The 25129-nt window shown below is 47.8% G+C and overlaps 1 pseudogene; it reads right to left on the bottom strand.

Annotated features, from left to right (window-relative positions):
- LOC127755673 (uncharacterized) overlaps positions 1 to 24958 on the bottom strand; it is a 31548-nt pseudogene extending 6590 nt beyond the window's left edge.
- Between the last annotated feature and the right edge of the window lie 171 nt (positions 24959 to 25129).

The raw sequence follows: 25129 nt of genomic DNA, 5'->3' as shown, positions 1-25129 counted from the left end.
GAACGGGTGGCACCCGAATTGCCAACTTGTAAAAATGTACATATATTGTTATGTAAGCCTTTCGGCACTATGTAAGCCCTTCGGCACAAAAATGCAAAAATAAAGAGGAAAATGAAAAAAGACAAAAAAACTGGCTATAGGGCTATTATCCATCCCGGAGGCCCGAACCAGTATAAAATCTCTGTGTCTTTCGTATTTTTATTGGTGTGATTGATAATTTGTGGAAAAACCCTAAGGCAAATGCCTGATCAGCGAAAATGCCAAGGGGGCGAAACGAATCGGCCGAAGCACCGCTCGCCGAACGTTGAAACCGCAACAGCTTGTTTCGGGAAACAACTAACCGAACACCGTTACATTCGATCAAAGCGAAAGCACAAGTGCTTCCTTCAGTGCAGAATAAAACAGATCGAAAACGGAAGCTGAAAGGGGCCGACACGTTCCGACCCAACGAAAGCACGAGAAGTGACAATGCAAAAATAGCGAAAAGGAAATAAAACACATCTTTATTAACTTCGAAGAAAAAATATATCGAAGAATACAAACCGTACAACATGGTACAAGTAAAGAAAAGCGATGGCTCTACAGCCTAGCTTACAGATAAATTAGATCTTCGCCCCCACAATCGTCCTCACTCTCTAAGGAATGGTCGGGCAAACTAGGTTCGTCATCACTACCAATATCATACACGATCCTGAGAGGAGAACGGGGTGAAACACAAACTAGATTGTAACGACGCTGAAAAATCGCCTCTTACCGATCGGTCTTCTGATGGTTTCACCAAAGGCGAACCATATCCTCCAAATGTTTTGTATGAACACGGTCGTAATCTTCCAAGGTTCGCTCGGGGTGCGCCCGCATCCAGCCAGCAACCTTAAAAACCTTATAGCTGTGGCCGTTTATTACCATTTCACGATAAACGGGCCGAAATGGGCATCGCACCTTTGGCAGACCCTTCAACGCCACAAACTTCTCGTTTTTGCTTCGCCAATTCCCATAAGGGGCCCAAATGCAAAATTTTCGGCGAACACCCTGCTAAAACAGTGTCACGCCCAGAAATTCACTAGTAATTTCCGAACTTATTTGTGCATTAAATCCTAGTCCAGGAATCAACCGAGGTACACAAACTAACAATTTAATATACAGATTCATCATAATAATAACGTTACATACTTACAAAAGAAAAGAGAAAACAGCAGCGGAATTACGGTCTAGCGAAGCTCCGGCTCCACTCCCACAGGCACCTCAACTGGGGTATAAGCCAAACGTCTTCTCCTTCACAACTTGTCTTCAACTGAGGTTTGATTGATTATTGCAAGGTGAGCATATGACATACTCAGTAAGCCACACAGCAAATATGCAAGTGCACAAGGATACCAAAGGATGGCATAGTATAGGCTCATTTGCAAAAGTAGCATTTAGCAAACATTTAAGAGAAATAAAACAGTAGAGTAATTAATCATCAATATTAATCAACACTGAACAGCACACCCATGCTGCATAGGCCCAACCATCCTGAACAACCATACCCGGCTGTACAGATCTATCTCCATACCAGGAATATACCATTCCAAACCAGGAGCTAAAGTAATTACCATCAATTACCACATTATTATTAATGAGTAGTGTGGGACTAATCACGAAAGACATTGTTCGACCCGCCCATAACCGCGGGCACGGCTATTCGAATAGTTTTACTCTGGCCAGAGGTGTACCACTGTACCCACAAGACACAACTCCACATTATGTCACCATATCATCATGTGCCCATGCTGAACATGTCGCCATTTGTGTAGTTGTGACAAGACCCCTCGCATAGCTCAACTCAAAGCAGCGCACCTTTCCTGGATCGTAGTCACACCCTCAAAAACCAGAGGCATGGACTCCCCAGCGACCCCCGTGGCCTTATCTCCGCCACTTCTCAGTCTGGCACACCACAATGAACCTTACTATACAAAGTGTCCAGCCATTGCCCATTCTGGCTTGTGGTTGGCACTGTTAATGTTTCACAACTGAAACTCGTGAACCGGTCCTTAATTATCATGAGCACGACCATCAAAACCATGTGCTCACAACACACCATTATCAAGTTTTAGTTGGTACATTAATAAATTAACCAATCACAATAAACCATCGTGAGCTATCATTAAATATCATCATTAAGTAATAGTGAAACATTAGTTATCCCAATCGTGTGCTAATATTTCTAAGCATGGCTAAGCAATTATATCTAATATATCTAGTTGAACCAATATATAAATCCAACTAGTCAAATTATAACCCGAGGTAATCAAGTGTCACGACCGGAAATAACCCAACGGGCGTTCCTTACGTGCGTGTATTATTCCTTGTCCCAGGAGGCAAGGTACACCAGAAGTTGATACAATTCAGAGTTTAATAAGCGGAAGCGTAAATAGTTAATTATTACATGGGCAGCGACGGCCCAGCACACTCAAAGACAACGGAAAACAGCGGAAGACTAAGGCGACGACCACAGGCGCTTGACGACAGGCACGAGCTAGACACCAAAGCCTTCATCATCCAGGGGCTCCTCTTCTGGGTTTGGGAAAAATTGAGCAAGACTGAGTACAACCACCGTACTCAACAAGACACACCCACAAGTGCAGCATAAATGCAAAGGAGTACAATGGAGTTATAATATAGGGGGGGTTAGGGTTTGCAGTAAGCAGCATTAAAAGACACTTAGTTGCTCAAAGCTATTTTGTAAACACGATTCTAGAGCTGTACAATATTATTAACCAAGGCAGTGAACCCACACGAACCTGCCTTAACCCAAGGCCTACGATGATTCAGACCGAACTGGCAACCCGACCCTGGGTCCCAGCTCGTCCCAAGCCAACCCAGGCCAACCATTCCACATTTTAGTTGTTAAGCAGGTTTTAAGAATTAAAACACTAACTTGGGTACATTGCTCGGCTTGCCCATAACCGAGGGCGCGGCTATTCGAATAGGTTTTACTCTGATCAGAGGTGTACATCTTTACCCACAAGACACATCTTCCTCACGCGTAACCACGTGCCACATACCACCACGGTATACGGACGGAAGACGTGACATAGTTTCCAACCCATCCTAGCCATAGACAAGAGTACCGACCCAACCCCACCTACGGCCGGAACCCCCGGACAGGCAGGCAGAATTGAGCCCCTAGCAGCAGGATACCAGCCCTGTGCTATGACATCTCGACTACCGGGCCGCAGCCCGTGTAGCCTTCATTTGTCCTAGAGATGTCCATCGACCCCCGACTTCGTCCATCTCCATCCGTGTACTTTTGTTTATAACCAGACTGAGCCACAAACTAAGCCTTACCCACTAGACATGTGGAAGTACGGTAGTGCTTTGCAACAGAGGCCCGAAGACCGGTCCTTATGTGGCCGAGGTGCTACTATCAAAACCATGCACCCCGAGCCCAGCCCAAAACCATTTTGGGGGTTTTGAATAGAGGGGGAGGTGTGCATCCAATTCCACAATAATCCAACCATTCCAGTATGTCCAGGTGATATGAATATTCCCAAAGTCTAGAGTTATAAAACCACCTAATGTTACCTAATTAATCAGCGAAGCATCTACCTAAATTCTTACTAGTGGAACCATGAATAGAGTGCCCACTAGTTGGGGTTTTGTTTATTCTACGGTGAACAAGGTAATAATAACAATAACAACAATAATAAGGTCATAACAAAGGTAAATAGGCATGGCTAAATAAAACAGTGATAACGCGGGAATTTAAATAAAGCGATAATGCAATAATTTAAATCAAAGTAATTTCACAAAGTGGGATCCAATATGTTCGAAGAATGATGTGACTTGCCTTGCTCGCTTTCCCAAACGTCGGTTTCAACCTCCACGAAGAGCGGATCTTCCGAAGCTGCAGCGTCTACACGACCAACGGAAAAGAAAAGGGCTTTTACTCTAATAAACTCCATATAACAAGCAGAAACAAAGCACAAAAATGGGTTCTTGACTTCTTAAGGAAAAATTAGAGACTTGAACGGTCCAATTCCGAGTTCAAATGGCCAAGTTATGGCCATTTGAAGTTTATATGCTCTTTAAATGAATATTTACGAATTTCTTCATTTAAATTTTAATTTAAAAATATATTTATTGCGTCAGCCGGGAGAGAGGGCGCGCGGACTGGGTCCATGGGAGTGGGACCCACGCGGCAGCCTCACGGTCCACGGTGGACCGGGTGCACCCGGCTCACACCGGCCGGCGCCGTGGGCCCCACGCGTCAGCCGTACCCGAGGGCGCGGGCGGCTGACGGCCGGGCCCCACGCGGCAGCCGCTAGGCGCGCCCGGAGGCGGCCACGTCGGCACGGCCGGCGGGAGGCGGCGCGCCCGCGCCCCTATGGTCGCCGGCGGCGGCCATAGGCATGGCGGAGCGGCGGCCGAGAGAGGGGAGGGAAAGGGGGAAACGAAGCGGCGGTCCATGGCTCACCCCGGGTCGACGGCGACGACGGAAACGGCAACCGGAGCGGAGGAAGGCGGTGGCGCGGCTCGGGTGGACGGGGTCGACGGCGCTCCGGCGGTCGGCGAGCGAAACGGAGGGGTGGACGAGGTCGGCGAGGATGCGGCGAAGCCGAAGGAGGCGGCGCCGAGGTGGGAGGTGGTCCGGGGCGACGACGGCGGCGGACCGGAGCTCGGCGGCGACGGCGGAGAGAGAGAGCGACGGCGCGAGCTCGATTCCGGCGAGGAGAGAGGGTGGTGAGTGGCGGAAACGGTGGTGGGGAGCTCGGGGAGGGTTTATATAGGGTTGGGAGTGAGAGAGGGCGGCCGGAGGGGAAGGAAACCGGCGCGGGAGGTCTGGCCGCCATCAATGGCGCCAGCGAGATTTGCGGGGGCAAATCCGCCCGTTTGAACGCGAGAGAGAGAGGGAAAAATGGGGGAAAGGGAGAGGGGATCACGGGGAGTGATTCCCCCCACTTTATTGCATGCGGGGACGGCGGGAGGCGGCGGGATCCGCGGCGGCGGCGGCGCTAGGGCGCGGGGGAGGCGACGGGAGCGGCGGGAAGAAGGGGATGACGGGTGGGCCCCACCCGTCAGCGAGGGTGGCGGGCGGGCCCGCCCGTCAGCGGCGCGCACGCGGGGAGGGCCGAGTGGGCCGCGGGGGAGAGGAGAGAGGGGGAGGGAGATGGGCCGAATTCGGCCCATTAGAGGGGAGAGGGTGATTTTTAGGGTTTTCTTTTCATAAAACCTTTTTAACTTTGTTTATTTCTTAATAATTATTATTTGTGCTCTGAAAATTCCACTAAAATTTATTTATACATTTTAGGCTTTTAGGAAATATACAAAAATCCTCCAAGCCCTATTTGACTTTTAACTTTGCACATTTTAATTTTTGAAGGCTTTCACAAGCATTTTAATTATTCTAGGCATAATTTAGAGGATGTATTTTAGGGTCGATTTGGGACGCGACATCAAGGAATAGAGTAATCAATGCAAATTGGCCATAACAAAGGAATAAGTTCACACCACCCAGTGACATTCGAAAATAAATGCACAGTTGAAATAAATAGAGAATTTAAATATAGGATCAACATGCTCAAAGGAATTGTGTGTGGGATCTGTGTGACTTGCCTTGCAACAATCGGTCTCCAATTAATCTTCTTGAACACTTCCGGCGCACTCACGAACCTTCGAAACGACGGAAACGACAAGCTAAAACGCAAAACAAGGAAAAAGACTAAGAAACTCCAAATAAACAATACATAAAAAGTAAACAAACATGTAGATCATGATTTTAGATGAATTATGAGACTTGAACGGCCTCATTCTGACTTTATATGAATTTATTACGAATTTTACAAGATTTAATCTAATTAAAGCCCATTTAAAAAGAATTAAATAAATTTAATTCAATTTATGGATAATTTTGTTATATAGATCTTTCTTTTATACAACTTTTGCAACTTGAACCACATTAAACCGAGTTACAATGAATTAGTTATGAATTTTTAAAGATTAAACCGGATTAAAGCATTTATATGGATTTTAATTGAATTATGACGCAATAAAGAATTATTTTTGAAAAGGAAAAAGGATTTATTGTGTCAGCGGGCTCGGGTACAAGGTGGACCGGGTGCACGGAAACGGTCTACGGAACGAACGGCCGAGATCGAATCTTATCCAAAACGGACGACCGAGATCTAAGCGATCCACCGCGGGTCTACGGGTGACACGGCGCTGACGTCATCGCCGCCGGCGGCTCGGCACCTCGCATGCTCGCCAGTGAATGACGGCGTGGCGGCGCAAACAGAGAGCACCTACGGGAAGAGGGCGACGCGGCGAACTCACCGAGCACTAGGACGACGGCAAACGACAACGGATGGCGACGGCGGCAAGGTTGAGGCGGCGGTGGTCTTCGGGTCGGCGGAGTCAGCGGTGCTCCGGTGGAAAATGGCGGCAACGGAGAGGTGGACGAGGTGCTGCTCCTCCTCACGATCCCGACGGTGGCGACGATGACCAAAGGTAGCGGCTGCAACGGCGGCGCGACGCGGCTGGACTGACGGCGGCGGACTCACGGCGACGACGGCGGCGCACGAGCTAATGCGGAGGCGACGCTACAAGCGGCGGCAAGCTAAAGCGAGGGTGGTGGCGGATAGAGGAGGTCCCGGGGATCCTTTTATAGGGGCTAAGCGGCGGAGATGGAGGCCCATGGTGACCGGCGGCGAGATGGAAGGTTTTAGGGTTTGGAAAGAGAAGCTAACCAAATCGGCATTGAATCCGACGATTTCCAAACGAATTAGATCGGGTTTCCTAAAGAGAAAAGGAAGAGGAGATCGAGGAGATTATTTCCCCTCAATTGATTTGGCCGGAGAAGGAAAGGAGCGGGCGGATTTTGGAAGGGGATTGGCGGCTTGCGGCGCGGCTAGGGCGGCTGGAGGTAGAAGACGACTGACATGTGGGCCCCACCTGTCAGCGGCACCGAGAGAGAGAGGGGCAGCGGACTGGGCCGAACGGGCCGGGCACGCGCAGGCCGGGGAGAGGGAGAGAGAGAGACCTGGGCCGACTTTTGGCCCGAAGCCAAAAGAGAGATTTTAAAACCTTTTTCTATTTAAATTATTCATAACATGATATTCCATTTATTAAAAATACTTCCTTGGCTCAAATAAATCCCAGAAAAATCTAGGAACTATAGAAACAAGAGAAGTATTTAACAAAATTTTATCTAGCCCACTTTTATATTGAGATTTAACAAATTAAAATTAGATCTTCTCTTTTAGGCTTTTAAGATCATTTCTGATAATTCCTTTTAGACAACAATTTATAATTTAAGGATTTTTAAACAAGAAAAGCACTTAACATTATAATTAGATCATCAATTGATTAACTAATTACTGAACTGTTCTTTGTATCATTCAGGAATTGAGCTCTGAAAAAATCTGAGAAAATTTCAGAGTATAATTAATCATGGAGAATTTAATTAAATCCATCCATGCTTTAAATTTAGGAAATTTTATTTCCCACATTTAACTTCACTTGTAAATTAATGAACATTCAATATAAATTCTATTAATAATTTATTAAATAATTTATAAATCCTGAAACGGAAAATCAGGCTGTGACAAACAGTGCAGAAAGGCAAAAGGCGAATTGCATAGTAAGAATGGGCGAAAAGAGCAAATGTTAGATAATGCGAAAATGGCACAAGCACATACGCCAAAGGCATCGACCATAAAAAGTGGCTAAGATTGAGTCATACATTCCAAATATTCAAAAGGCCATTTTCGGCTACAATAAGAAGGGTATGGGACCACCAGCCAAATATACATTGTTCGTCTTTCGCGGCAAACGCAAAAAGAAAAAAACTACAAAAATCTAAGGAAAGGGCGGAGGGCCTCACACCTCTGGGTGATCCTGGGCATCACCTTCACCCCCTCCAACCGCTGCATCCTCCTCTTCGCACTAGTCTGCCGCCTCTGCCTTCGCCAGTTGCTCTAAAAGGCGCGCCTTGGCAGTGGATCGGCCATCCTTCTGCCAGAACTGTTTCCGCCACACGTGAAGCGCAGGCGAAATGTTCTGCGCACTAACCTCCCAGTCCCCCTTCGCATAGTTAGGGAACTCGGCAACGTGCTCAAAGTCGAACTGTTGCAGAAGGCCCATAATGAAGGCCGCCGATCCACGCGCACAGCAATCGCTGTACGCAGTGGCGCAGTCCGAAACCACACCACTAGCCTGCTGAGTCCACTCCGAGAAGTCAAAGGCAGAGGCATCTTCAGCAGGGACTCCTCGCACCCTCGCACCCATGTCAGAAAGGGCAAGGCGGAGCGTTTGGCATGTTGTTTTTGCGGACTCGGTGGCTTTCGCCATCTCCCGCAAAAACCGCTGCGACTCCTCCGCAGCGCTCGCCTCAGCCTTGCTGACCTCCAAGCGAAGAGCCTCCATCTTCGGCTCAGTAAGGTTGTAATAGTCGGTCAGCGCAGCGGAATGGGCTTTTTCCTTCTCCAGTTCGGCATTGAGGCGATCGACCTCAGCTCTGGCCTCTCTTCCCTTCTCCAGTTCGGATTGGAGTCGCTTGTTTTCTGCCTTCGCCTCCTTGGGGGTGTTGGCGAGGCCCTCCATCTCCAAGCCCTTGCGGCCTATTTTGTCATCTTTGGCCCGAAGACGGTTCCTAAATCCGTCAAGACGGGCCCGCACGGTTCGCTTTGTCGAATAGTGAGCCACAAGAATCTGTATGCAAGGTAGAGCGGATGAAGAGAGCAAATGTTGGTTTTGGGATCTGTGAAAAAAGGGGGGGGAGAAAAACAAAAAAGAGAGCGAAAAGCATACCCGAACCGCCAAGCTTTTAATAGCGGAACACCCTTCATCGAACTCATTCAGCTCGGTGAGTAGGCTCGGGGTGCCGGCAGGTAAGACAAGGTTGCTTACTCCCTCGACGAAGGGAATAAGCTCCGCCCGGGTCTCGAAATCGCCAGGGGCGAAGTGGGGTGCCGCGAGGGAATACTCCGAGGCAGATGTTTCGACGGCCACCCCCTACCCCTTCGGCTTGACTAGCGGGAAAACAATCGGCTGACGCAAAGGGCTTCCGAAAACCCTAGCCGCAGCCTTCACGACCTGATCAGCGGAGGCTGAGGCCCCGGCGGCGGCACTACCACCCGCTCCGCCAGCGTCGATCGAAAGAACGGGGGCGGTCGAAAGATCCAAGCTACGACCAGCGGGCGAAGTCAGGGTTTCGTCAGAAGACTCGTCGTCGCTGAAAACACGAGCAACATTGATGAGTCCTTTCTTCCTGACGATCTTCTTAACCGGACCCCCCTTTGCCACCTTGCCCGCCGAAAACGCAACTAGCGCCTTCGCCCCCTCCAAATCCTTCTGATGAAGGGGGGAGCTATTCGACACCCCAGTCTCGTTGTGTGGAGATTATGGGTACCTTATACCCACAGGGCATGGTTATCCGACTAGTTATAGGGAATAACTCATATCTATGAAATATGTAACAGATCATGACTTGGGTATTACATTTCCTTATATATTATGGAACGACCTAAAGTCCTGGTTTGGTAATATTGTAAAGTGGATTTAGAAAACCGATACCGTATTGGTTAAGATTTCTATCATGTAATCCTGCCCCCCATCCTATATAAGGTGGCCAGGAGGCCCTCTAGTCGGCATGACACAACTAGATCGTCAGATCAATACACACCCGGTGGATTTAAATCCCCAAACAGGAGTAGGGTATTACCTCTCACTGAGAGGGCCTAAACCTATCTAAATCTTTGTCTCCGCATCGATCCACTTTTAGGTCTCGTGCGCTACCCCCTTTTATTATTGCCGAATTCATGTTTCGACAGTTGGCGCGCCAGGTAGGGGTATGCGTCGAATTACCTGTCGAAAAGTGCGATGGAATCAACTAGAGAAGAAACGGCGAGATCAATCTCACCGGTTTCGATGGCTCAAATCTTCAGTCGGGTTCGGCGGTTTGATCTAACTTTTATTAGATTAATTTTTAATTGCGATTTGCTCTGCTGGTGTTTCCTTGCTTTCCATGGGCTGGTCGGCTGAGGTCAAAACGGAGCTGTTGACGGCGATCGCCAGGAGCAACGCCGACGGATGCCTTGCGGCCACCACGCCACCACGGGCACATGGGAGCAGCCGCCTATAGCTTGCCCGGAGAAATTTCATGCATGCATGTGTTGATTCAACAGATCAACATACATGCACGATCTACCTAATCATCTAATTAATTTTCTAGTGATTGCTAACTAGATTAGATTGGATTAATTTTCTAATCACAGATTGATGTTCTTTTCCTTTATACATATACTACGGATTGCCGGCGCCATGCAAGGCAAAGCGCTCCACCGATTCGGTGGAAGTTCTAGTCGGAGAACGGTTACGTTCACGTTGGAATATTTTCACGAGTGGTGGTCGTCTGCATATTGGTCAAATTACGCTGCTGGGATTTGCCTATGCTGCTTCCCGATTTTTATTTTTCCTTGGTTCCTATACAATAGACTAACACAGATTTATCTTTGTCTGATTTTTCTTTGCATGTACTGCTGAGTGGCTGTGTCATCCGGTCGTCGCAGTACCACGGGCCGAAGCAGCATATAGGATGCTCACCAAATGCCTGGCTCGACCCACGCAACTCTGGACGTCATGTTTAAACCACACGGCAGTCACGTTAGCGTGTGTGTCGTCGTGATCCGTACTAATTGCCGTGTCACGCATTAGTCAATGGATCTAGCGTCCATGACATTATATTGATAAAAACATGCACCTCACAGAGTTAATTTGTTTATTGATTGATGCTAACCAACAACTGTTTTGTGGCTATTTTTCTTGCATGTACACCATCGAGACAATTCTTAATATTGCCGCCAGCTTGCCTTCGTCGTCGCCGACTGGTTTTTCTTTTGCCTCCACGGCTGCATGACTCCGCCACTGCTGATAGATGTCTTCGTCATCACCGTCAGCTTGCCTTCGCTGCTGCCGACTGGTGTACTCGCCATCACGGTTGGATGGCCTATTATGCCGCCGTTGTTGGGAGTCTACGACTTCACCGCCGGCCTGCCTCTGTCTCCACCGACTGGTGTCGTCGCCTATACGGTTGGTTGGTCACACCACCGTTCATGGGCGTCCACGACTTCACCGACCGGCTGGCCTTCACCGCCGCCGACTGGTGTTTCCGCCTGTACGGCTGGCCTATTATGCCGCCGTTGTTGGGTGTCTACGACTTCACCGCCGGCCTGCCTTCGCCGCCATCGACTAGTGTTTCCGCCTGCATAACTGGCCTATTATGCTGTCGTTGTTGGGCGTCTATGACTTCACCGCCGGCCTGCCTCCGTCGCCACCGACTGGTGTCCTCGCCTATACGGTTGGTTGGTCACACCACCGTTCATGGGCGTCCACGACTTCACCGACCGGCTGGCCTTCGCCGCCGCCGACTGGTGTTTCCGCCTATATGGCTGGCCTATTATACCGCCGTTGTTGGGTGTCTATGACTTCAACGCCGGCCTGCCTTCGCCGCCGTCGACTGGTGTTTCCGCCTGCACGGCTGGCCTATTATGCCACCGTTGATGGGCGTCTACATCTTCACTGCTGGCTCACCTTCATTGCCGCCGACTGGCGTTTCTGCCTATACGGCTGCCTATTATGCCGCCGTTGATGGGCGTCTTCACTTTCATCGTCAGTCGCCTCAAGCTGCCTCTATGGCTAGTGTCTTCATTGTTATTGATGAACGACTTTGTTCCCACATTGGCCACCTCTGTCATCACCAAGGGGAATATTACAAAGCTAAGTCATCATTAATTTTCTTTATATGATATTTTCCTTTTCCTCTACCTCACTACATCAACTGGTTCACCGTTGACTAGTGAGTCGGGGGCTACAAATGTTATGTCATATTTTTTCAACAATTTTCATAATATTTATCTTGATTGCTTGCGACATAATCTGAGTACACAAGTGCCTATCGAGTTATGGAGTTCTATCTTACTATGCTTTCCGTTTGGTTTGTCGATAGATAGTTACCTTTAGGCCGATTCCTAGCACCCGGGGGCTCGTTGGATGGACCGAGTAACGCAAGGTGCTAAGTATTATTCGGAATAAATCAAAAGCATAGAGATAAGATAAATTTATTTTCTACTCTTAACAATTGCAAAAGTACCCGAGTAGTAAATTCTGATTCGTGAAATTTTGTTCCATTAAAGACGAACTCATGTCACTCATATGCATGTTTGGGAAGTGCCTAGGCCGACTCCCAGTGCTTGGGGGCTATGACTAGTCGGGCAGAGTGTTTAAACGTAAGGAATCATCCGCTCGGGGAAATTAAAATTGACAAGAGGAGAAATACATATTTATAAATATTTTAAAGTACTTGAATTTCCTCAAGTAATATATTTACATCAGACACTACTCATCCTATTTGTTTGTTCTGCAGGATCCAGATCCAGATATGCATAAAAGGGGATTCACGCTTTAAGCTTATCTCCTACGCTCCAGGAATGGATCAGTCAGAACATCACCACTGGCTTGCCGTCGTCCTGCTGACTGGTGTTTCCACCTACACGGTTGGTTGGTCACACTACCGTTGTTGGGCGTCTACATCTTCACTGACCAACCGCCTCGTCCGCCGCCGACTGGTGTCTTTGCCTGCACGGCAGGCCTATTAAGCCGCTATTGTTGGGCGTTGTTGTCTTCACCGACCGGCTGCCTCTTCCGCCGCCGATTGGTGTTTTCGCCTGCACGGCTGGCTTATTATGCCGCCGTTGCTGGGCGTCTACATCTTCACCGACCGGTCGCCTCGTCTGCCGCCGACTGGTGTCTTTGCCTGCACGGCTGGCCTATTATGCCGCCATTGTTGGGCGTCTACGTCTTCAGCGCCGGCTTGCCTTCGCCGCCGCCGACTGGTTTCTCCGCCTGCACGGCTAGCCTATTATGCCGCCGTAGTTGGGCGTTTACGTCTTCGACTACTGATGGACGTCGCCGACTAGTGCCCTAGCCTCTATGGCTGGTTTATACTGCTACCACTACTGATGGACGTCATCGTTTTCATTGCTGGCCGCCTTGTCTGACGCCGACTGGCTTTTTCACCTCCATGGCTGCGCGTCTTCGTAATCATTGACTGGTGTCATCGTCATCGCCGGTTTGCCTTCGGCGCTGTCCATGGAGCCTTCACTTTCACGGCTAGCCTATTTTGCCACCATTCAAGGACGTCTTCGTTTTCGTCATCATTCTACTTCTTCCGTCGCCGACTGGTTATGCTGTCGCCGACTGGTGTTTTTATCTTCATGACTTCGCATCTTTGCCACCGGTTTGCTTCTGTTGCTGCTGACTCCTATTCATGTCATCACGGCTATGCAACTTTGTCACCATGGTGGAGCGATTTTATCTTCATTGTCTTCTACACCGGCAAACACTATTGCCGCTACTTCGCAAGTTCTGCTACTTCACCAACCACGACGTCTCCAAGAGCTTTGACATCTCGGCATGCACTTCCAGATTCGATGCCGTGTTATTTTACTACAGCAAGTGGTTCTACAATTTTCAAGATTTCTATTCGGACATCTTCAATATTTATCTTCACTCAAGCAATAAGTACTCGACGACAAGAAGCTACAGTTCTCGACTCTATGTTCAGTTGTTTCTCAACTAACCAAAGAGTCGGGGGCAACACAAATACAAGACTCTCAAAATTCGACAAGCTTTATGTCAAGATAAAGCAATCAATCAATCAACGAGTCAACTCTGGGAGTTATTATCTTTGTCTTCGCTTCAGAGCCAACATTTAATTTCAGCGACTCCAATTATTACACCAGCAATTTTGGCTTCTCCACGCCGTCACAATCTACTCCAAAATATCAAGTTTGAGATTTAATCTACATGTTCGGGAGTTTGGAGTTATCAACCAATTAACTCAGATTCCACGAGTTGGACAACATCATCTATTTTCCTCCAAATGAAGCATCTGCAACAGCTACAAGGCCAAGTTCTACTGCTATCGTCATAAATCAAGAGGCGTTGCATCAATCTCAGTTATGCACACACTAACCTCAAGGAAACTACTCGAGCTTTGATATCTTCTCAACAGTTTGATGGACTATTGTCACTGACATCATCACTAGCACCTCTGCTTCATCGGCCCAGACATCTCCGCTGTTGCTAATGGATGACTATGTCTTCGTCGACTTATTATTTCACCTTCATGGTTGACCTACTATGCAAACGCTGATGAGCGTCTTCGTCATTATCATCGGTTGCTGCACCGCTATTGACTGGATCACCGACATCGCCATCTTCATCAACATCCTGTGAAGCTTCTTCAACATAGCTTACTCTACTATTATCGATGGGCAACTTTGTCATCAGAGTCGATCATCTCTGCTGCTGCTAATCGTCATTACTGTCGGTTGTGTTTACCGTCGCCTACTATTTTCTTCATCTTTATGATTGATGGATTTCGCCATTGCCATTGATGAGCGTCTACGTCTTCACCACCGGCTTGCCTCCGCCGCCGCCCATGGTGTCTTTGCTTTCACGACTGGCTTATTATGCCTCTATTGATGGGCGTCTTCGTCTTCTTCACTGGGCGCCTCGTCTGTTATCAACTGATTATTTCGCTGCCATGGCTATACAACTCTGTCGCCGTTGCTGGGCGTCTTCGTCTTCATTGCTGGCTGACTTGTCAGCTGCCAACTGGTTTCTTCGCCTCCATGTCTATGCGACTTCATCACCTTTGATTGGTGTCACTGTTTTTACTACCACCAACATTTTCGTCACCTCTAACGGACGATATCATCCCCATGTTCGTCATCTTGTCTCCATGTCGACTGCATCAGCTATTGCCAATAGACAATTTTGACTATGACAGAAGGACAAGCTATATGCTCAGGGGCTTACTAGCTCAAACACAAGTATTATACCTTCAATTTGGACTTGTTCCGGATACATGCAACATGAATTCATGATCATGGGTCTACTTTCTATGCAACAAGACTGGACTATTTATTATTCCTCGTGAGAGCTATCAACCGAATACTTGCGCCAGTCGGGATTCAATTTTTATATCTATTTTGGGGTATCCCATAAGGGATAATCATTCAGATCAGAAGCTATTCATATGCGCTACACTTGGTTTATATCATCCGGAAGATTTATTACTCGGGAGCATGTTAAATGCGCCATCCTTTAAAGGGTGTCGAAGGCATATTTTTTGCCCTAGGCCTAATATGTCTGCAGCCCATATTTTCAGGTGTGGTCTGTCACATTCTTTTAGGGACTTAGGCACTTTTTGCTTAGGCCAAAGTGCGCGTGATCAAGTGCCCAATACCTTAAAATCCTTTTATACTGCAGTTACTCAACTTTTTAGGAGTTGGTACAACGCATCTTAAAAAGTGTCAATCAGCAAAGCTTTATATGGCTGCCCCGCTGACTTTTTTATATAAGTCAAGGTGTTGTTTAGGTTTTTAAGCAATTGATTGGATACAATATCGTTGCATTTTGCCACGTAAGTGTGCATTTTTATCGACTGATATTATGGCTTAGGCTGATTATATATCTTGGTCATTTTCCAGGCGGTTGGTAAATCCTTTATGAGTTTATTTACTCGGATTTTACACCACATATGCCGTATATTTCCGGGTGTGGTAAAACCATGTGCCTTTTAGGGACTTAAGCATATCTGTTAAAGCAATGTGCACATGGCATATGCCCAATACTTTGGAAATTCCTTTATTCAGAGCATTCAAGCTTTTTTATAGCTATTTTGCTATGTGAATTTTCAATGATGAAGTCAACTTAGATTGCACACATTATATTTTACGAAGCAGTCGGTATATCACTTGGATCATATTATTCGGGGATTCACACTGCATATGCTATATATTAATATCAAGTCAATTGGTTGACTACAATTATCAAAACCACTCGGTTGGTTGGATTATTTACTCCTTGACTATATGTTTAGTTTGTTCAACTATCCATATAGTCGGGGGCTATACCTATTAGGTGTATCTAGTCGATGCACCTACGTCTACATTCAATTATTGTTCAGCCCTCCACAGTCTTCAGATTTGGTAAAAGTACTCGGGGGACCATGGCAAAGATGATTAAAGCACTCGGCTTTGGAGTAATCTAGTTCGAGAGAAGATTATCTTTTTGACTGTGAAGGTCTCAGGGGCTACTGTGGAGATTATGGGTAGCCCATACCAACACGGCATGGTTATCCGACTAGTTATAGGGGATAACTCATATCTATGAAATATGTAACAGATCATGACTTGGATATTACGTTTCCTTATATATTATGGAACGGCCTAAAGTCCTGGTTTGGTAATATTGTAAAGTAGATTTAGGAAACCGATACCGTATTGGTTAAGGTTTCTATCATGTAATCCTACCCCCCATCCTTTATAAGGTGGGCAGGAGGCCCTCTAGGGGGCATGACACAACTAGATCGTCAGATCAATACACACCCGGTGGATTCAAATCCCCAAACAGGAGTAGGGTATTACCTCTTATTGAGAGGGCCTGAACCTGTCTAAATCATTGTCTCCGCATCCATCCACTTTTCGGTCTCGTGCGCTACCCCCTTTTATTATTGCTGAATTCATGTTTCGACACGTTGTGTCCTGGACTTGGGGTTGGAGTGTAGCCAGGAGTCTCGGTGCGGTTTTCGACCGCCTCATCCGCGGCCTTCCCGGCCGCAACCTCCGCCCCCTCTTCTTCCTCCCCTTCCTCCTCGCCGTCACGCTCTTCGACGTCGTCCTCGTCATTGGTGTCGGAATCAGAGGAAGCAGGGACCCTTCGCTTCCTAGGGGCCAGCTTCACTTGTCCGCGCGTCCGTTTTAGCGAAGGTCCTGCATCATCGTCAGCCTTGGGGGGGTTCGCACGGGGAGGCAGTTCGCCGTCATAAACTCGGTTCGCCCAGCCGGCCGCTTGTCGAGTGAGCAGCTGGCTTTACTCGACGACTGACACGTCGCCGATCATCTTCTAGGCTTCGGCGTTGGCCTGATCGAGAGTCAACACTGTGAAAATAAAAGGTGTAACCATATTAAGTGTCGAACCGGGAAAAACAGCGAAAAAGGAAGCGCATAGCGAAAGCATAACCCCACTGTTCGTCCCCTCGGGAAGAACCAGCTTCGGCAAACCGTCGACCTCTTCGTCTTGGTCAGCCGTGACTTGCCACGACTGGGAGAGGGGAAAAATGCGAAGCATACAGAACTCCACCACCAAGTCGCGGCAGCTGAGGCGGGAGCAGACCTTGCGTAGCAAGGCGAACCGTGCCTCCATGGTGCCGTCGACGGTGATCTTGGGTTTCCGGTTCAGCGCAATCGCCCTGCACCGACACCAGAGGGCCTTCGCCGACTCGGACCCAGCCTCGAAGGGGATGGTGTGATAGAACCACCTCGCCATCTAGTGGCGATCCTACTTCGACATGGCGGCATTCACCGGCCAGAGGTCGGAGCGTTCAGGGCGAACGTTGAAGTTCACGCTCCCGAACACCGTCTTCATTCCGGCTGGGGTCACCACCGTCTTCGAATTCATGGTGGCAAAGAATATGGCGCCGAAGAGTTCGGCGTTGGGTTCAAACCTGGAGGTCCGGCACGCACAGTCGAAGATGGCGATCTGGACTAGCGCCGACGGGCTCAACTGCGGGATCTCTACCTGGAAAAGGCGAAGGATCTCTGGCAACAACACGTTGCACGGAAACCGAAGCCCCGCCTCAAAAAAGACGGCGAACACCACCGTCAAGTTATCGACGGGCTTCGGCACCACGGCCTTCCCAAGGGCGAAAGCCTGCCCCTCAACCAACGCCCCGAACTAACCAACTTCGCCACCTCGCCGTCAACTATGAGAGAAATCCCCAAAAAGGCGGTGGTGTCATCGTCAATCCGGCCGGGATCGGGCCCTTTCGCCGCAGCGGGGTTTGGCTTGCGAGGAGCCATGGTGAAGGGTGTGTGCAGTAGCAAACAAAGGGAACGGGCGAAAGATATGAGGGGTCAAGAGGCGCCGTGAAAGGAAAAGAATGGTGGAAGAGAGCGCGCAGTGAAAATGGCAAGTGTGGCGGTGAAAAGGGAAAAGGGGGGGAGAATATATAGCCCACCCAGGCAACGGTTCGCCTACCCACCAGTAATAAAGCGCCACATGTCGCGAGGGTAGGCGAAACGGTAAATTCCCATTGACCGAGCTGCACAGTGACAAGCCCACGAAGGGAAAGCCCGTTACTGTTCCTTTCGGCCCGGGAAAAATAAAAAATATTAACTCCACCATCCGCAAGAGGCGAAAGCTACAAAACGATACTAACCGGAAAAACACAACACACTTTCTTTGCAGGAATAGTGTAGGTTTCACATGGTTTGCACGGTCTCGGCTGAAGCTCCTATCTCACCCTTGCCCATGAGGGGCTTGTTGGTGGTATGGCATGAGGCCCTTCGACCAAACCTGCCGAAACCATGCGACCGGTGAGGATCCAAGCCTGAGACGTCAAGATTAGTTGGGGCGAAGCCCCCATGGCGAAGACTATGGAGCAAAGACGGTGAAGGGCGGAGAATCGCACGGGTACCTCGCAAAGCCAAAGGCCTCTTGGGCGAAGGATGTAAGGTGAAGGGTGTATGTCGAAGGGAGACGACTTCGCCATAGCAAGTTCGGCCTCACGAAGGCCCATAAGGCCATCCTAGCCTATCAAGCCCAGTGGCTATTGGGCCAGCGATCGCCTGGCGGCCCATTAGGAGTCCATGTACCTCAATTACACTGTATACCCATGTAAATGTCTCTTTCATAAGGGCAACCATGTAAATTCTCCTGTATAACCTAAACCCTAGTAGTAAGAACCTGTAATGAGGCTATAAATAGCCTCCTAGGGCCATGTAACGGAGGGATCCGAGGAAAAAATTCTCATTTTGATACACTTTACTTCTTTTCCAACCACTGTTGAGTAACCATGTCTTTCGACATATGCAGTTGTCGTTTCGACAACAGTAATCAATAATCAAGGAGGATAAGTGCAGCAAATAGGAGTTTCTACCAAGATCCCACATTTTGCAATGTCGCATGAAACTTATAAACAATATAGCATTTGCAAAAATATAGGGTTCAACATGTTCGAAGGAGGAATTGAATAGGACTTGCCTTGCTCAGTGAACTCCTCACAAGTCTCAGGTTCCTGCTCACACTCCTCTATGGCTGCAACTTCCTTGTCTATTCAAATTTAAACGAAATTCGAATGAACACCAAATAATCACCAAAAATTAAAAATGCTCAAATATGCATGGTTCAGGTACAGTAGACGGGGGATAATTTTATATGAATTTAGGTGAAAGAATCATTTAAATCCGAGTTCGTATGCCTTAGATATAAGCTTTCAAAGTTTAAAATCCTGAAATTGCAAAGACTACTGCTCACTGTTTGAAAACTCGAATTTAGCTGTACATCTGCGTGATATTTGTGCAATATTTGTTCTAACCATTTAAAGACACTAACTTGGGAATCATACTGAAATTTGTTTCATTCAAATCGGAGTTAAAATGAGTTCTCTATGATTTTTCAAAGATTCAGCATCTTACTGTGTAAAAATAAATCTCGAAAATCATTTTTCAGGTTTTTCCTTTATTTGACAGTGGGGCCTACATGTCGGGTAGAGCTTAACGTGTGAGATATGCATTATGCAGAAAGGCCCCCCAGTTATAGCTATTAACGGATGGGTCCTTTTCAGATCAAATCTCCTCACAACAAATATGCATTGGTATCCCTGTATGTTTTAAGAATTACAAATAGGTCATCGTCTTCTTCCTACAAACAGATCGATACAGGAAACATGGCTGCCATGGGAGGTCTCACATGCAGCGGGCGAAGCGGCTGCAGCGACTACGTCCTTAACCAATCCTCTTAATGGAGCCTATAGCAGATGAGAAAGCTCACCCCGGACACGGTTTGGGTGGAAGCAGTGAGGGGAGCTCCGGGGACAGTGTTATGCTCCGACGGCGAGTGGCGTCAGCGGCGGGGCTTCTCCAACAATGGAACCTGTGGAAAGTTGAGGGGGAAAGTCTTATGGTAGTCCTAGGAGTGTGGTGGCGCGAGGGATAGAGCTATAGCTCACCAAGGCAGCGTATCGATGGTGAGGGCGGCGGCGTTTCATTTGAGGAGAAGGGTAAAATGGGTTCAGTGAGGGATGCTAAGAAAGATGACGCGGACGGTTTCTCGCGAGGCTCACCAGAGGGAAGTCGGTAGCGTCGTGGGCTCGCCGGCGCCGACGCGAGCGCTCACGTTCTGGCTGTCCCAAGGAACTACCTTCCCTGGGTTTGCTTGGAACGTGAAGAGGCGAGCTAGGAGAGAGTGTTGACGCAAGGGTAGGCCTAAAGGTGGAGTTGGGACGCGGTGCTCGTGAGCTCGGTCTATGGCCTTGTCTCTGTCTCTCCGTTCTCGAGCAGCGCGGCGATGGAACGGGTCAGCTAGGCGTGTCAGGAGCTTTGCTTCCTGTCCAGAAAGAGTAATGGAGGAGGAGATTTGGTCGGGGCACGGAGATTTGGCCGGAACGACTTCGTCTACTCTCAATGGAGGCGTACTCACGCAACGATTGGGAAGGATGGCGCGAGGTGGACGATGGGAACGGAGACACGGTGTCTAGGCCCACCTGCAGTGACTTCTAACGGCTAGGCTTCGCGGAGAAGGCTCGGCTTGGTATGGAGGAAAGCTAGGTGGTGTTATTCTCCACTCCAAAAGAAGACGCATGCCACGTGTTCGACGAAATGCCTACAAGGACATGGAGAGAGGAAGAGAAGGTGGGAAGGCTGGGTGCTGCCTTGGTTTCCCTACTGGCTGGTTAGCAGGGCCAAGGAAGGCAGGACCTAGTGGAAGTGAAACAGGGTAGGGTGAGAGGTTAAGTTGAATTTTCTCACATTTAAATCACATACTCATATTGCCTCTTTGACCGGTCGTTTTTAGTGGGTTACACTGAGGTGAAAATTTTGGCAAAAATACTGTGAATAGAGGAGCTCATGATGATCTATATGGCAGAAAAGCAAGGGCAGAGGAGTTATGGTTTTACTGTGGTAGATTTTGAAAGAGGACTAAGTGATATGTTTTAATTCCAGTTTTTGACTGGTTTGACTAAATAATTTGAGGTACCAAATGAGCTGATAAAATAGTGCCAATTTAACTGAGTGTGTTCCATAATGTATACTAATTTTTTGAATTTTTCCAGGATTTTTGCACACACAAATTAATTATTAAAATTATTCCAATCTAGTTTTAATTCATATGAATGAAATGACGGATGCATGAAAAATCCAAAAACGAGCAAAATAATCCCAATTGATATGCTACTTCGCCCCGTCGAGCAAGAATACGGTATGAACCGATGTATTGGGGAGCCAACTTGCCATGCACTTGGAGGCGGCGAGTGCCTCGCAGCGGCGAGACCTTGAGATAGACAAAGTCACCCACCTCAAAGCTCAGTTCGCAGCGGCGATGATCAGCATAGCTCTTTTGACGCAATTGCGCTTCTTTGAGCCGTTTGCGAATCAATTCAACATTTTCTTCCGCTTCTTTGATAAGGGCTAGTCCAAAGAATTGCCTTTCGCCTACTTTAGACCAGTACAAAGGTGTTCTACACCTTCTCCCATAAAGAGCTTCAAAAGGAGACATTTGGAGGCTTGCTATTATTATAGGAAAACTCAGCAAATGCCAAGCATTTCTCCCAATTGGTGGTGTAGGACAGCACATAAGCTCTAAGCATATCCTCCAAAATCTGATTTGTACGTTCAGTTTGGCCTCCGGTTTGAGGGTGAAAAGCGGTGCTAAGAAATAGCTCGGTTCCAAGTAGCTCATGCAAACTTTCCAAAAACCGTGAAGTGAATTGAGGGCCACGATCTGAAACAATGATCTTTGGCACTCCGTGCAAGCGAACAATGCGAGTCATGTAGAGCTCATCGAGCTTTGCTCCACTGTAGGACACACGCACAGGAATAAAATGAGCCACCTTGGTTAAACGGTCGACAATAACCCATATAGAGTCATGCACGTTCGGTGTTCTTGGAAGACCAGTGATGAAATCCATCCCAACCTCATAAAACTTCCACTCGTGGACTTTCAAAGGTTGGAGTAATCCCGCTAGTCGCTGGTGTTCCGCCTTGATGCGTTGGCACACATCACATATAGCAACATAGGCGGCGATGTCGCGCCTCATGCTAGGCCACCAATAACAAGTGCAGAGATCTTGATACATTTTGGTGCAGCCGGGGTGGATGGAAAGTGGAGATTCATGTGCCTCTTTAAGGATGAGCTTTCTAATTCTTGGATCATTTGGGACATAGAGCTGCTGCCTGTGCATGATGATTCCATCGGGATTCTCAGAGAAACTAGAAGTAAGACCTTCTCTTATTTGAGCCTTAATTTCAGCCACTCGTTTGTCAGTGAGTTGAGCAGCCTTAATATGAGATTTGAGGGTTGGTTGCAGCGCTAGGGCTGCGAGAAAACCATCCTTAACCACTTCTAGGTTCAGCTTCTGAAATTCTTCGTATAACGCCGGTTGGTTGGCCAAGAAAGAAACAATGATATGATGAAGCTTCCGGCTGAGACCATCAGCTACAATGTTGGCTTTACCCGGGTGGTAATGGATGCCAAGATCATAATCTTTGATGAGCTCAAGCCATCATCTTTGCCTCAAGTTCAGATCAGGTTGAGTGAAGAAATATTTCAAACTTTTATTGTCAGTGTAAATTTCACACCGGTTACCGATCAAGTAATGGCGCCAAATTTTCAGAGCATGAACCACGGCTGCCAATTCCAAGTCATGTGTAGGATAATTGACTTCATGATGCCGTAGCTGATGTGAGGCATAAGCCACAACTTTGCCCTCTTGTATTAGCACACATCCGAGGCCATGGTGTGATGCATCGCAATAGATATCAAAGCTTTTGCGAGTATCGGGCATCACAAGCACTGGGGCTGTTGTGAGCCTTTTCTTCAACTCTTGGAAACTCGCCTCACAGGCTGCTGACCACACAAACTTTTGCTCTTTCTTCAGAAGTTGGGTCATTGGTCTAGCAATTTTGGAGAAATTATCAATGAACCACCGATAGTAACCGGCTAGACCGAGAAAACTTTGAATCTCCGGGACAAATCGGGGTTGCTTCCAGTTGAGCACATCTTTCACCTTGCTTGAGTCAACGGAAATTCCTCCTTCAGAGAGTACATGGCCTAGGAAGGCGACTTCCTTCAACCAAAACTCACATTTGGAAAACTTCGCATACAAGCGGTGTTCACGAAACTTGTCAAGCACCATAGGCAAGTGCTGCGCGTGCTCTCCTTCACTGTTGGAATATATCAGGATATCATCGATAAATACCACCACGAACTGATCCAAATACTCCATGAATACCTTGTTCATCAAGTTCATAAAAGTTGCAGGAGCATTGGTTAGTCCAAAAGAAACCACGGTGTATTCATACAAACCGTAGCGGGTGGTGAATGCAGTTTTTGGTATGTCCTCCTGTCGAATTTTGAGCTGGAAGTAGCCTAGCCTTAAATCAATCTTAGAAAAGATTCGAGCACCGGTTAGCTGATCAAAGAGGTCATCTATTCTAGGAAGTGGATACTTGTTTTTAATAGTGGCTTCATTTAAAGGCCGGTAATCCACACACATACGCATGGTACCGTCTCTCTTGGGCGCGAACAGCATCGGACAACCCCAAGGTGATGAGCTAGGACGGATGAATCCCTTTTCTGATTGTTCATCGATTTGTTTCTTAAGTTCTACTAGATTCTCAGATGTCATACGGTATGGCCGTTTAGCGATAGGTGATGTTCCGGGTACTAGATTGATCACAAATTCAATATCACGATCAGGTGGCATGCCTGGTAATTCATCGGGGAACACATCTGGATATTCATACACAATGGGCACTAAATTTAGCTCCGGAACAGAGAGGGATTGGAGTGAGGGCTGCTTTGAAGTGGAGGCACGGTCGGAAGTGAAGTTGACAACCTTTCCATCGGTATTGACTAGAGAGATGGCTCTATTGGCACAATCAATATTAACTCTATGTTTGGACAGCCAATCCATACCAAGAATAATATCTAAACCTAGGGAATTTATTTGGATAAGGTCAGCTTTGAATTTTACCCCATTGATAACAATCCCAACTCCTAGGCATATTCGCTCAGTTTTAATTGTAGATCCCGGTGATTGAATTAACATGGCCTTATCTAACAAGTGAGCTCTAAGATTTTGTTGTTCAGCAAACCTAGTGGATAAGAAGGAATGAGATGCTCCAGAATCAAATAAAACCAATGTAGGGGCCGAGTGAACGATAAAAATACCCAACACCACATCGGGTGCGTTGTCGGCCTCCTCCGCGGTGGCATGATTAAGACGACCACGACCAAAACCATGCCTTAGCTTGGGACCACGTGGTTTCCTTGCTGCACCACACGGCCACGAACAGGACCACGTGGTTGCTGCTGAGCAACTTGTGCTTGTGGTGGTGGTGCCATTTTCTTCGGATATGGGCATTTATTGGAGTAGTGGCCAAACAAGCCGCAATTGAAGCATTCGATGTTTGTAGCCCGGTCCTGAGCACCGGACGGCTGTGCCATGCGGTTATATGGCTGAACTGCAGCTTGGCGAGGACGTGGGGCTTGCACTTGTGGCCTAGCAGGAGATGGTGCTAAAGGACGAGCGCCCGTCGGCTGCCAAGTACGTGGTCGAGACGAACCACTGCTTGTAGAATTTTGTGCAACCCACTTGCGTTTGCGATCTACGATCACCTCTTTAGCACTTTCCTCTGTCCACGAGGGACTTCATGGTGGGGATGTCATGAGCTGAGAGTTGATGCTTTATTTTAAGGTTCAGGATCTCCCGGCAAAGATTCACTTTCCTAGCTTCGGTTGTCATCTCCTCGGGCACATATCGAGAAAGATAGTTGAACTTGTTGAGAAAGTCCATGAATGACATGTTGTTTTGCTGCAAGTTGCGGAACTCCTTCCTCTTGATCTCCATGATACCCTCCAGGATGTGAGCAGTGCGGAACGCCTCCTTGAAAACATTCCAAGTGACGGGTACACCTTGTGGAAGGACAGATTTGTAGCTTTCCCACCATGCCGCTGCTGCACCTTGGAGGTATTAGGCAGCATAGGCCGCCTTTTCTTCGTCATTGCAGCGACAAAGGTT

The sequence above is a fragment of the Oryza glaberrima genome, chromosome 11, assembly GCF_000147395.1.
Source record: "Oryza glaberrima chromosome 11, OglaRS2, whole genome shotgun sequence".
Lineage (NCBI taxonomy): Eukaryota > Viridiplantae > Streptophyta > Magnoliopsida > Poales > Poaceae > Oryza > Oryza glaberrima.
The sequence above is the reverse complement of the archived record's forward strand: the minus strand, read 5'-3'. Positions and strand labels throughout refer to the sequence as shown.